The sequence below is a fragment of the Rhinolophus sinicus genome, linkage group LG09, assembly GCF_036562045.2.
Source record: "Rhinolophus sinicus isolate RSC01 linkage group LG09, ASM3656204v1, whole genome shotgun sequence".
NCBI lineage: Eukaryota > Metazoa > Chordata > Mammalia > Chiroptera > Rhinolophidae > Rhinolophus > Rhinolophus sinicus.
The window spans coordinates 56,329,022-56,341,408 of record NC_133758.1 but is presented as its reverse complement, the minus strand read 5'-3'; the positions used below and the strand labels follow the sequence as shown (position 1 = coordinate 56,341,408).

The 12,387-nt window shown below is 37.7% G+C and overlaps 1 protein-coding gene across 7 annotated transcripts in view; it reads right to left on the bottom strand.

Moving 5' to 3' along the window:
* The window catches only part of CFAP100 (cilia and flagella associated protein 100), a 62,843-nt gene that overhangs the window by 7,566 nt on the left and 42,890 nt on the right, over positions 1-12,387 (bottom strand). The window lies entirely within an intron of this gene.

Sequence of the window (12,387 nt, the reverse complement as noted above, 5' to 3'; positions counted from 1 at the left end):
GCAAAAAGGACCCTGTATTTCAAATACTGGGAATCTGTGCTCTGATAACTGTTTGGTGCTTCTGATTACAGAGGTGCAGAAAAACAGGTAGCCATTGTTGCACCCGTGCCCCACTGTTGCAACCTCCTCCTCCTTGGCTGCAGTGACTTCCAAGGAACTTAAGGGCTGGTGTTCTTCCCATCCCCTTCATTTGTTTTTTTTCTTTTTCCCCTTTTGAGAACCAGGTACTAAAGACCAAGGACATTAAAAAACAACAGTATATATGGGGGAAAATAGAAAATGACTGTGCATGCCCAGGGAAAGTTTCAGAAAAAAACTAAAAGGACCTTAAGTTTATACCTCAGGCTTAGCACAGAGAACTTTCAAATAAAAACAATTAAAAAAAACCCTGGCGTAGGGAGAGAATCTGATTTCTAGAGTTATCACATTATTAGATTTGAGTGTTCGATGTTTAACAACAATAACAACAACAAAATCACAAGGCACACACAAACACAAGAACGTATGGCCTGCTCAGAGGGAAAGAAATCAACAGAAACTGTCCCTAAGAAAACCTGGTGTGAGATACACTAAATTCTGGAGCTGAAAGTACAATAACTGAAATGAAAAATTCACTGGAGGGATTCAAAGGCAGATTTGAGCAGGGAGAAGAAAGAATAAGTGATATTGAAAACATGACAATGGAAACTATCAAGGCTGAGGAACAGAAAGGAAAAAGACTTAAGAAAAGCAGATAGAGCCTAAAGAATCTATGGAACATCATCAAGAGGACCAATATATGCATCTTGGGTGTTCCAGAAGAAGAAGAGAAAGAAAGGTGCAGAGAAAATATTTGAAGAAATAATGGCTGAAAACTTCCCAAGTAGGATGAAAGACATGATTGTAAACATCCAAAAAAAAAAAAAACAAACAAAAAAAAACACCAAAAACAAACACACACACACACAAAACACACAAGGAACTCAAGAGGATATCAGACACGCACACTGAAATGCATTATAATCAACTATCACAGAAAAATCAAAAGCCAAAGCCAAAGAATCTTGAAAGCAGCAAGAGAGAAGATCATTACATACAAATGATCTTAAATAGGTTATCAACAGATCTCTCATTAGAAACTTTGGTGGCCAGAAGACAGCAGGTTGATAATGTTCAAAGTACAAAAACAAAAAACAAACAAACAAAAATCAACACCTCAAACCAAAAAAACAAAAACAAAAACAAAAAAACCACTGTCAACCAAGAATCCTATGTCTGGTAAAACTGTGCTTTAAAAATGAGGAAGAAGTTAAGACATTCCCAGATAAACAAAAGCTGATGAAAATCAGAGATGAAAGAAACCTAAAGTGCAACATACCAAAGTTTCTGGGACAATGCAGAAGTGGTGCTTAGAGAGAAATTTATCGCTATAAACACTTACCTTTAAAAAAGAAGGAAAGTTCTGAAAAATCAACAACCTAACTTGACAACATAAACAACTTCTAGAAAAAGAACAAATTAAACCTAAAGCTAAAAGAAGAAATGAAATAATAAATATTAGAAGAGAAAAACAAAATAGAGAATAGAAAAACAGTTGGTTCTTTGAAAAGATCCACAAAATTGACAAATCTTTAGCTTAGATGGACTGAGGAAAACACCAAAATACTAAAATCATAAATGAAATTGGGGGCATTACTACTGATTCTACAGAAATAAAAAGGATTATAAAGGTACTATGAACAATTGTACCCCACCCAAATTGGACAACTTAGATGAAATTAAAAATTCCTGAAAACCCAAAATTTACCAAGACTAAATCATGTAGAAAATATGAATAGACCTACAACCACTAAGGAGATTGAATCAGTAACGAAAAAATCTAATACCAATCCTTAAAGATTTTCAAAAGTTGAAGAGAAGGGAACTATACTTCCTAACTCATTCTATGAGACCAGAATAACCATGATGCCAAAGCCGGTCAAAGACACCACGAGAAAAGAAAGTACAGACTAATATCCCTTATGAACACTCATGCAAAAACTTCAGCAAAATATTAGCAAACAGAATTTAGCAGCATATTAAGAGGGTTATACAACATGACCAAGTGGGACTTATTCCTGGAATGCAAGGATGGTTCTAAAGTACAACAATCAAGGTAATATACGACATGAACAGATGAAGGAAAAACATCACAAAAACATCTCAATTGATGCAGAAATAGGAACTAACGAAATCCAACAGCCTTTCATGATAAAACACTCAACAAAATAGGAATAAAAGGAAACTACCTTCACAAAATGTAAGCCATATATAAGAAACCCATAGCAAACATCATACTCAATGGTGAAAGACTGAAAGTCTTTCCTATAAGATCAGGAACATAGTAAAGATGCCCACTTTCACCACTGCTATTCAACATAGTACTGGAAGTTCTAACCAGAGCAATTAGGTAAGAAAAATAAATAAAAGGCATTGAAATTGGAAAGGAAGAAGTAAAATTATCTGTTTGCAGATGATATGATCTTATATGTAGAAACCCCCAAAGATTCCACAACAAAGCTGTTAGAATTAATAAATGAACTCAACAGGGTCAACAAAATCAGTTGTATTGAAAAAAATCATAAACAATCTGAAAAGGAAAACAAAAAACATTCCTTTACAATAACATTAAAAAGAAGAAAATACTTAGGAATAAACTTAGTCAAGAAGGTGACTTATACAATGAAAACTACAAAACACTGTTGAAAGAAAGACATAAATAAATGGAAATACAGCCCATGTTTATGGATTAGAAGACAATATTCTTAAACTGCGAATACTACCCAAAGTGACCTACAGATTCAATGCAACCCCTATCAATTCCTTTTTTTTTTTTGCCAGAAAAAGAAAAACCCATCCTAAAATTCAAACTCAAGTGACCCCAAGCAGCCAAAAACAATCCTGAAAAAGAACAAAACTGAAGGACTCACACTTCCTGATGATTTCAAAGCTTAACACAAAGCTACACTAATCAAAGAAGTGTGGTATTAGCATAAACAAGTAGACCAATGGAATAGAGAATCCAGAAATAAGCCCTCACATATATGGTCAAATAATTTTGTCAAGGGTGCCAAAACCATTCAGTGGGGGAAAGATAGTCTTTTCAATAAATGGTGCTGGGGAAACTGGATATTCACATGCAAAAGAATAAAGTTAGACCCTTACCGAAACTTGTATACAAAAATTGACTAAAAATGGATCAAGGACCTAAATTTAAGATCTGAAACAATAAAACTATTAGAAGACAACATAGTGCAAAACCCTCATGGCATTGATTTGGGCAATGATTTCTTGGCTATGACACCAAAGGCATAGGCAGCAACAACAACAAAAATAGACAAATTTGACTTCATGAAAAAATTTTAAAATTTGCATAAAAAGACACTATTCACAGGTGTAAAAGCCCACAGAATAGGAGCAAATATTTGTAAATAATGTATTTGTTAAGGTATTATAATCCAGAATATATAGAGAACTATTAAAACTCAATAACTACCAAAAAAAAAAAAAAAAAACCACACAAAACCCTGATTCAAAATAGGAAAAGAACTTGAATAGACATTTCTGAAGAGAAGATACAAGGTGTGATCAAACAATATGGCAAATGTTTAAATTAAAAAAAAATTACTACAGTAAAAGACACATTGCCATTAATCCCCCCAAAACACTCCCCCTCACTTCAAACACATTTATCCCATCATTCTTGCCACTTTCTGAAGCTTTTCTGGAAGTCCTCTTTCATGAGTATCTCCAGTTGCACTGTCATGGCTGCCTCGATGTCCTGAAACGATTAAAAATGTTTACATTTCATGGTCATTTTGACTTTGGGGAAGAGCCAGAAGTCACATGATGCCACATCCAGTGAATAAGGTGGATGAGGATACACTGTAATGTTTTTATTTGACAGAAATTCCAGAAGCGATCTGTGACACACGTGTGGTCACAAAATATGGTGAATGCTGTCGAGTGCCATCCAACGGAAAGGCGGGGATCTTCAATACAGGAAGTGGCATGTCAAACCTTAGTCTCAACTTGTTCAGTGCACTCATTTGAGAGAAGGTGTGTTTTAAAGTGTGCCGTAAATCATCCTCCATCATGACAACACTCTGTGCCACACATCACTTCTGGTATATGGCAATTTCTGTCAAATAAAAACATTACGGTGTGTCCTCCTTATTCACTGGATCTGGCACCATGGGACTTCTGGCTCTTCCCCAAAGTCACAATGACCATGAAAGGTAAACGTTTTTGAATCAAGGCAGCCATGAGAGCGCAACTAAAGACACTCACGAAAGAGGACTTCCAGGACTGCTTCAGAAAGTGGCAAGAACAATGGGATAAGTGTGCAAAACAAGGGGTAATATTTTGAGGGGTATTAATGGTCTTTCACTGTAATAAATTGTTTAAATTTAAACATTCACCATATTGTTTAATCACACCTTGTATGTGAATGACCAATAAGCACTTGAAAATGAAGGAAATGTAAATCAAATGCAAATCAAAACTATAATGAGATACCACCTCATACCCATTAGGATGGCTACTATAAAAAACAACAGAAAGCAGTAAATGTTGGCAAGGATGTGGAGAAATTGGAACCCTTGTGCCCTGGAGGTGGTACAGCTGTTGTGGAAAAACAGTATGGCAGTCCCTTTAAAAGTTAAAAATAAAATTATCATATGATTCAGCAATTCCACTTCTGGGTATATATACCCAAAATAATTGAAAGTAGGTCTTGAAGAAGTATTTGTATACATGTTCATAGCAGCATTATTTACAATAGCTAAAATGTGGAAGCAACCCAGATGTCCATTGTAGGATGATTGGGTAACCAAAATGTGGTCTATACTTACAATGGAATATGATTAAGCCTTAAAAAGTAAGGCAATTCTGCAATATGCTACAGCATGGATGAACCTTGAGGACATAATGCTAAGTGAAATAAGTCAGTCACAATAAGACAAATACTGTATTATTCCACTTATATAAGGTAATTGTAATAGTCAGAAGCATAAAAACAAAGTAGAATGGTGGTTATCAGGGGCTGAGGGGTGGGAGAATGGATTATTGTTTAATACTAATACAGCTGGTATAGAGCTTCAGTTTTGCATTACGGATGGTGGTAATGGCTGCATAACAATGTGAATTACTGAATACCACTGAATTGCTCACTTAGAAATGCTTAAGATGGTAAATTTCATGTAATGTGGATTTTATCACAATAAAAGAAAAAGAAAAAATGAAATAGAGACCCTTCTCACCCCGACAAACTTGACAGTGATACTCCACTAAATCCTGGCATTTAAGATTCTAGAGAAAACGAGTGATGCACACTTAGTTCTGGTTCCTTTATAAGTACCTGTCTTTTGTTGGTTTCCCTTGTCTGCTTTGGCATCGTAGTATTTTCTTCTTGCTCTCTAACCCCATAGGAGGAGTTAAGTGTGAGCCCCTCTCCCTGTACTTTTGCCTGGCCTTTGTTTCAGTCCAGGCTAGTTTTCATTTGCCATTGTATTAGCTTTCTCTTCTTCCTTTTGTCTGTCCTCATCTCCTGGAATTCCTTGCACATGTCACCTACATATATTCTCTCTGGAGTCCTGACTTTTCTCCTGTTGTTTCATCTTGTTCTTCTCAGAGTTCTGGGAGCTGTCCCAGTTATCGTTTTCACCTTTGCTGACCTGATTGCTGGTTGTGTCCAGTCCCCATTGTAATCTTAACCCACGTGGGCTTTCCTGTGCACGGATGGGTCTCTGGTGGCAGGGGAGCAGCCTCTTGAGACAGAAATTAAGATGTTTCTTCTAATTCTTGCAGTATCTACATTTACTTGGATTGCTCAAACTTATCCCCTTAATGAATGTACTTTCTCATGTTTCTGGTGACATTTTTCTGTTTGATTTTCCTTAAAGCTGGAAGTCAGTGCGAGTCCAGCACTGCAGACTTAAGATGAGTTGTGTCATTTTAATTGAGTGTCAAGATGGAGCTTGGGCTGCTGGCAGATGTGCAGACTGGTTTTCCCCTGAGGGATGGGGTCTAATTTCCATGTCTGAGTGGCAGCCATGGTTTGCAGGTGCCTAGTGTGGCTGCTAAGACTGCCTACACAAGTTCTTGCCTCAGCCACAGGTTGGCCCTGGAAAGTACTTGCCATAGAATGTGGCACCTCAGTTGTAGTTGGCCTTGTTTTGGCAGGAGATGGCTTGCCTTATAACCCTTATGTGCCCAGTCAATATACAGAGGCTAGTGACAAAGTCAAACCTGAAAAGTCCTAAATTCACCAAATAATGTTTTATCAAGGTTTAATTTACATATCATAAAATGTACACATTTTATGTGTACTGTTTAATGAAGTTTGACAAATTTATACACCTGTGTCAGGATACACATATCAAGATGCAGAACCTTTTCATCACCCTTCAAGATTCTTCATGCCCCTTCATATTGATCCTCTCCCTTCCCCAGCTGCAGGCACTATGGGCCAATATCTCTCACTCTAGATTCCTTTTGCCCATGTGGTGCATGGACCTTTCAGAAGGCCCCCCAGTGACACTGGCCTCCTCAAAGGTATGCATACCCTTGAACGTGTGCTGAACCCCACAACTTGCTTCTAACCAATGGAATATGGGATGGGATGTCATTTAAGTGATTAGGTTACTAAAGATCAACTTCCATCTTGCTAGCAGACTCTCTCTGCTACCTTTTTGTCTTGCACACTTTGAAGAAGCAAGCTGCCATATCAGAGAGCCCACATGGCAAGGGTGGCCTCTAGCCAATGGGCAATAAGGATTAAAATCCTACCAACAGCCACATGAATGAGCTGGGAAGTGGCTCCTTTCCCATGTGCAGTCTTGGGATAACTGGAGGCTAGCCACCACCTGGATGGCAATTTATGAGATGCCCACAATAGAAGACATAGCCTAGCTGTACCCAGATTCCTGATCCACAGAAAGCAGGAGATAATACATGTGTGTTATATTAAGTCACCAAGTTTTTGGGTAATTTGTTACACAGCAATAGATAACTAATACAGCTGGTTCTAGCACTTGAATTAATGTAGTCAGTATTCTTTGGGTGTCTGGCTTGTTACCCTCAGCATAATGCTTGTTAGGTCCATCCATGTTGTTGCCTGTGTTAACAATTTGTTCCTTTTTATTGATAAGTAGATTTCCATGGTGTGTAATTGCCCCCTCATGTCCATGTCCTAATCCCAGAACCTATGAATATATTATGTTATTTGGCAAGGGGGAACCGAGGTTAAAGGTGGAATTAAGGTTGCTAGCCAGCTGACTTTGAGATGGGGAGATTATCCTGGATTATCCAGTTGTGCCCAATGTAATCACAAGGGTCCTTATAAATGGAAGAGGGAAGCAGGAAAGAGAGTCAAGTGATGCTATGTGAGAAAGACCCAACTGGCATTACTGGTTTGAAAACGGAAGGGAGCAAAGGAATGTGGGTGGCATCTAGAAGCTGGGACAGACAAGAAAAAACTTCTCTTTTACAACCTCTAGAAAGGAATGCAGCCCTGCCAACACCTTGATTTTAGTTTATTGAGACCCATTTCAGAGTTATGGCCTCCAGAACTATAGAAGAATAAATGTGTGTTCTTTTGAGCCACTTGGTTTGTGATAATTTGTTACAGCAGCAATAGAAATCTAATGCACATAGTATGGATATACCACATTTTGTTTATCCACTCACCTACTGATGGACATGTGGGTTGTTTCCAGGTCTTGGCTATTAGTATGAACAATTTTGTTGTGAACATTCCTGGGATTTTTTGGGTACACTGTCTCTGACACAGACACTCTTTCTTCCATTGTTGGAACAGGCTGATCATTTACTGCTGTATATATTATTTAAATAGAGACTTTACGTTTTAAAGCAGTTTTTAGTTCAGAGCAAAATTGAGCAGAAAGTACAGAGATTTCCCAAATATCCTCTGCACCCCACCATGTCTCCCACTATCAACATCCTGCACTAGAGTGGTGTTTTTTTTACAATCGATGAACCTACACTGACATCGTTATCCCCCAAAGTCCATAATTTACATGAGGTTCACTCTTCATGTTGTACATTCTGTGGCTTTTGAAAAATGTGTAACACGTACCCACAATTACAGTATCATACAAAATAGTTTCACTGCCCTAAAAATCCTATCTTCCACCTATTCACCCTTCCTTCCCCCTAACCCTTGGCAACCACTGATCTTTTTACTGTCTCCATAGTTTTGCCTTTTCCAGGATGTCCAATAGTTGGAATCACACAGTATGTAACTTTTCAGATTGTAACTTAGTAACGTGCATTTAAGGTGCCCCCTGTCCCCCTGCCCCCTCTATGTCTTTTCATGGCTTGATAGCTCATTTCTTTTCAGTGCTGAATAATATTCCATCGTCTGGATGTACCACAGTCTATCCAGTCATCTATAAGTAGAAGGACATCTTGGTTTCCTCCAAATTTTGGCAAGTACAAATAAAGCTGCCATAAACATCCATGTACAGGTTTTTGAGTGGACATAAGTTTTCTATTCCTTTGGGTAAATACTAAGGAACATGATTGCTGGATCATATGGTAAAAGTATGTTTAATTTTGTAAGAAACCACCAAACTGTCTTCCAAAGTGGCTGTACTAGTTTGCATTCCCACCAGCAATGAATGAGAATCTCTGTTGCTCCACATACTTGCCAGCATTTGCTCATGTCAGTTTTGGACGTTGGCCATTGTAATAGGTGTGTAGTAGTATCTGCCTCATTTTTGTTTTAAGATGCAATTCCCTGATGACACCTGATGTTGAACATGCTTATTTGCCATCTGTATATCTTCTTTGATGAGGTGTCTGTTCAGGTCTGTGGCCCATTTTAAAATTGTGATGTTCCTTTTCTTGTTGTTGAATTTTAAGCATTCTTTGTATATTTTGGATAACAGTCCTTTATCAGATATGTATTTTGCAAATATTTTTTCCCAGCTAGTGGCTTGTCTTCTCAGTCTCTTCACATTGCTTTACATAGAGCCGAAGTTTTAATTTTAGTGAAGTCTGCTTATCAATTCTTTTTTTAATGAAAATTATTGCTTTGGTGTTGTATCTAAAAAGTCATCAGCATACCCATGACCATCCAGATTTTCTCCTATGTTACCTTTTAGGAGTTTTACAGTTTTGCATTTTACATTTAGGTCTATGATCCATTTTAAGTTAGTTTTTGTGAAGGATTTATGGTCTGTGTCTAGATTTCTTTTTTTTGCATGTGTATGTCTAGTTGTTCCAGTACCATTTGTTGAAAAGGTTTCCATTATATAGGTTTTCCCTCGCTATCTGAAAGTGGAGCGTTCCTCTGAAGCCTTCCATAAGTTGAAATAGTATGCAGCAAAAAGTATCCCCTGCTTTCTGAAAGTTCGCATTATGCTACTTCACTTTTACAAAAGACCTACATTAGTATTGTAACAGCTCTTTTTGTAAAAGAGAAAATCCTCTTTGGATTTCTCTCAGTTAGAGAAAACCGGTAATAATGTAGGTCTTTCATAAAAGCAAAGTGGTGTAACGAGAACTTTTGGAGAGTCGGGGATACCTGTATTGTTTTTGCTCCTTTGTCAAAGATCAGTTGACTATATTTGTGTGGGTCTATTTCTGGGCTCTCTGTTCTGTTCCATTGATCTATTTGTGTATTCTTTGACTAATACCACATGTCTTCATTACTGTAGATTAATAATAAAAGTCAGGTAGTGGAAGTCTTCCAACTCTGTTCTCCTTCAATATTGTGTTGGCTATTCTGGGTCTCTTATCTCTTCATATAAACTTTAAAATCAGTTCGTTGATATGTACAAAATAACTTGCTGGGATTTTGATTGGGATTACATTGAATCTATAGATCAATTTAGGAAGAACTGATATCTTGACAATATTGAGTCTTCCTATCCATGAACATGAAATATCTCTTTATTTAGTTCTTTGATTTCATTCATTAGAATCTGGTAATTTTCCTCATAGAGACCGTGTTTCCCCACAAATAAGACCTAGCTGGACAATCAGCTCTAATGCGTTTTTGAGCAAAAATTAATATAAGACCCAGTCTTATTTTATTATAATATAAGACCAGGTAATATAATATAATATAATATAATATAATATAATATAATATAATATAATATAATAAATATAATAAATATAATATAATATAATATAATATAATATAATATAATATAATATAATATAATGTAATAATGCCAGGTCTTATATTAATTTTTGCTCCAAAAGATGCATTAAAGCTGATTGTCCAGCTAGGTCTTATTTTTGGAGAAACAGGGGATCTTGTACATGTTTTGTTAGATTTATACCTAAGCATTTCATTTTCTGGGGTGCTAATGTAAATGGTATTTTGTTTTCAATTTCCACTTGTTCATTGCTGGTATATAGGAAAGTGATTGACTTTTGTATATTAACTTCATATCCTATGAACTTGCTACAGTGGCTTATTCGTTACAGGAGGTTTTTTGGTTGATTTTTTCAGATTTTCTACATAGACAATCATGTCATCTACAAACAATGACAGCTTTATTTCTTCCTTCCTAATCTATATAACTTTTATTTCATTTTCTTGTTTTACTGCATTAGGTAGGGCTTCAGTTATGATGTTGATAAGGAATAGAGAGAGAGGACAGGTTTGCCTCGTTCCTGATCTTAGCAGGAAAGCTTTAAGTATGATGTTAACTGTAGGGTTTTTATAGATATGCTTTATCAAGTTCAGGAAGTTCCCCTCTATTCCTAATTTATTGAGAGTTTTTATTATGAATCGTTGTTTGATTTTATCGAATGCTTTTTCTGCATCTATTGACATGCTCATGTGCTTTTTCTTCTTTAGCTTGTTGATTGATTTTCAAATGGAACCAGCCTTGCATACCTGGGGAAAAATCTCACTTGGTCATAATACATAATTCTTTTTATATATTGTTGAATACAATTTGCTAATATTTTGTTGAGGATTTTTACATCTATGGTCATGAGCGATACTGGTCTATAGTTTCCTTGTGATGCTTTTGTCTGGTTTTGGTGTTAGGGTAATAATGGTCACATAAACTGAGTTAGGAAGTATCTATTATCTAGAAGAGGTTACACAGAACTGGTATAATTTCTTCCTTAAATATTTGGTAGAATTCACCTGTGAACCCATCTGGGTCTGAAGCACTTTTGGAAGGTTATTAATTATTGATTCAATTTCCTAAATATATAGGCCTATTCAGATTGTTTATTTGTTGTTTTTTACAGTTTTTTTTTTTTTTTTTTTTTTCCCTGAGAAAGGGTGGTTCAGTTCATGGAAGTTAAATGCATATGGGATATGAATCCCCTGGAAATAAAGTGTTAGTGCTCTCAGGTTGGCTCAGCTGATGAAGTGACTCAGTGGCCTGAAGACCAGCTATTGGACAGCTCCTCCAGGATTCTGTGAGGTTTACATGTACATGCATGTGTCCTCTCAACAGGTGCCAGGAATCTGGGAAGCTGCCTGCCTCTCCCCAGCTCATCTCTCTGTGTGTCTCTGCTACCTTTCAGCTTTCTAGGAAATACAATCTTGCCTGAGAGCTGGTGATTTCACATCACTCTGGAGACTCCCAGCAGGAGACTCTCCATGGCAAGACATGGACCAGCAAGACACGGGTACTCAGGAACATAGTTTTCCCATAGTTTATTAAATCACTGGGCTGGCTTCCACCTCAGGGCCTTTGCACTTGCTTTTCCTCTGCCTGTCACCTTTTTTTCCCATATCACCCTGTGGCTTCCCATCACTCAGGAAGTGCCTGGCTCAAAGGACATCTTCTCCTGGAAGCCTCCTCTGCCCCACCCATATGCTACCACTCTCCACTTCAGTTTCCTTCTCATAGCATTCTCTTTATTTTCCTCCTAGAATGTGTCAATATCTACAAGTCAGATCTGAGAGCCTACCTGTCTGTCTGCCCATACGGAATGTTAGCTCCATGAGACAGGGCCTTGCTTTATCCTTGGAGGGCCTAGACCTAGGCCTGACCCAGAATAGGTGCTCAATCTGTGTTTGGGAGTAAATTCCTTGTTCCCAACAGGCCTCATGTAGTGCTCCAGCCTGACCCTACCTAGCCCAGCTCTCCTGGGCCTGATATCAGCAGAAGAACACACCCAGGTGGTCCTTGGAGATGTCCTTTCTGGCTACAGAATGCTTCAGGGTGGGGATGGACCTGTCTGGTGTGCCTCCACCCACATGACCTACTCCCAGGCTGCTCCTGGGTTCCCATGACTCTCAGCTCCTCAGTCCAATAGGACACACCCTCTCATCTGAGCCAGACCTATAAGACTTCAAATGGAGCTTTCCAGAAAACTGAAGCCAGGTAAGGGCTAGGGCCATGGACAGGGAGGGTGGGAGGC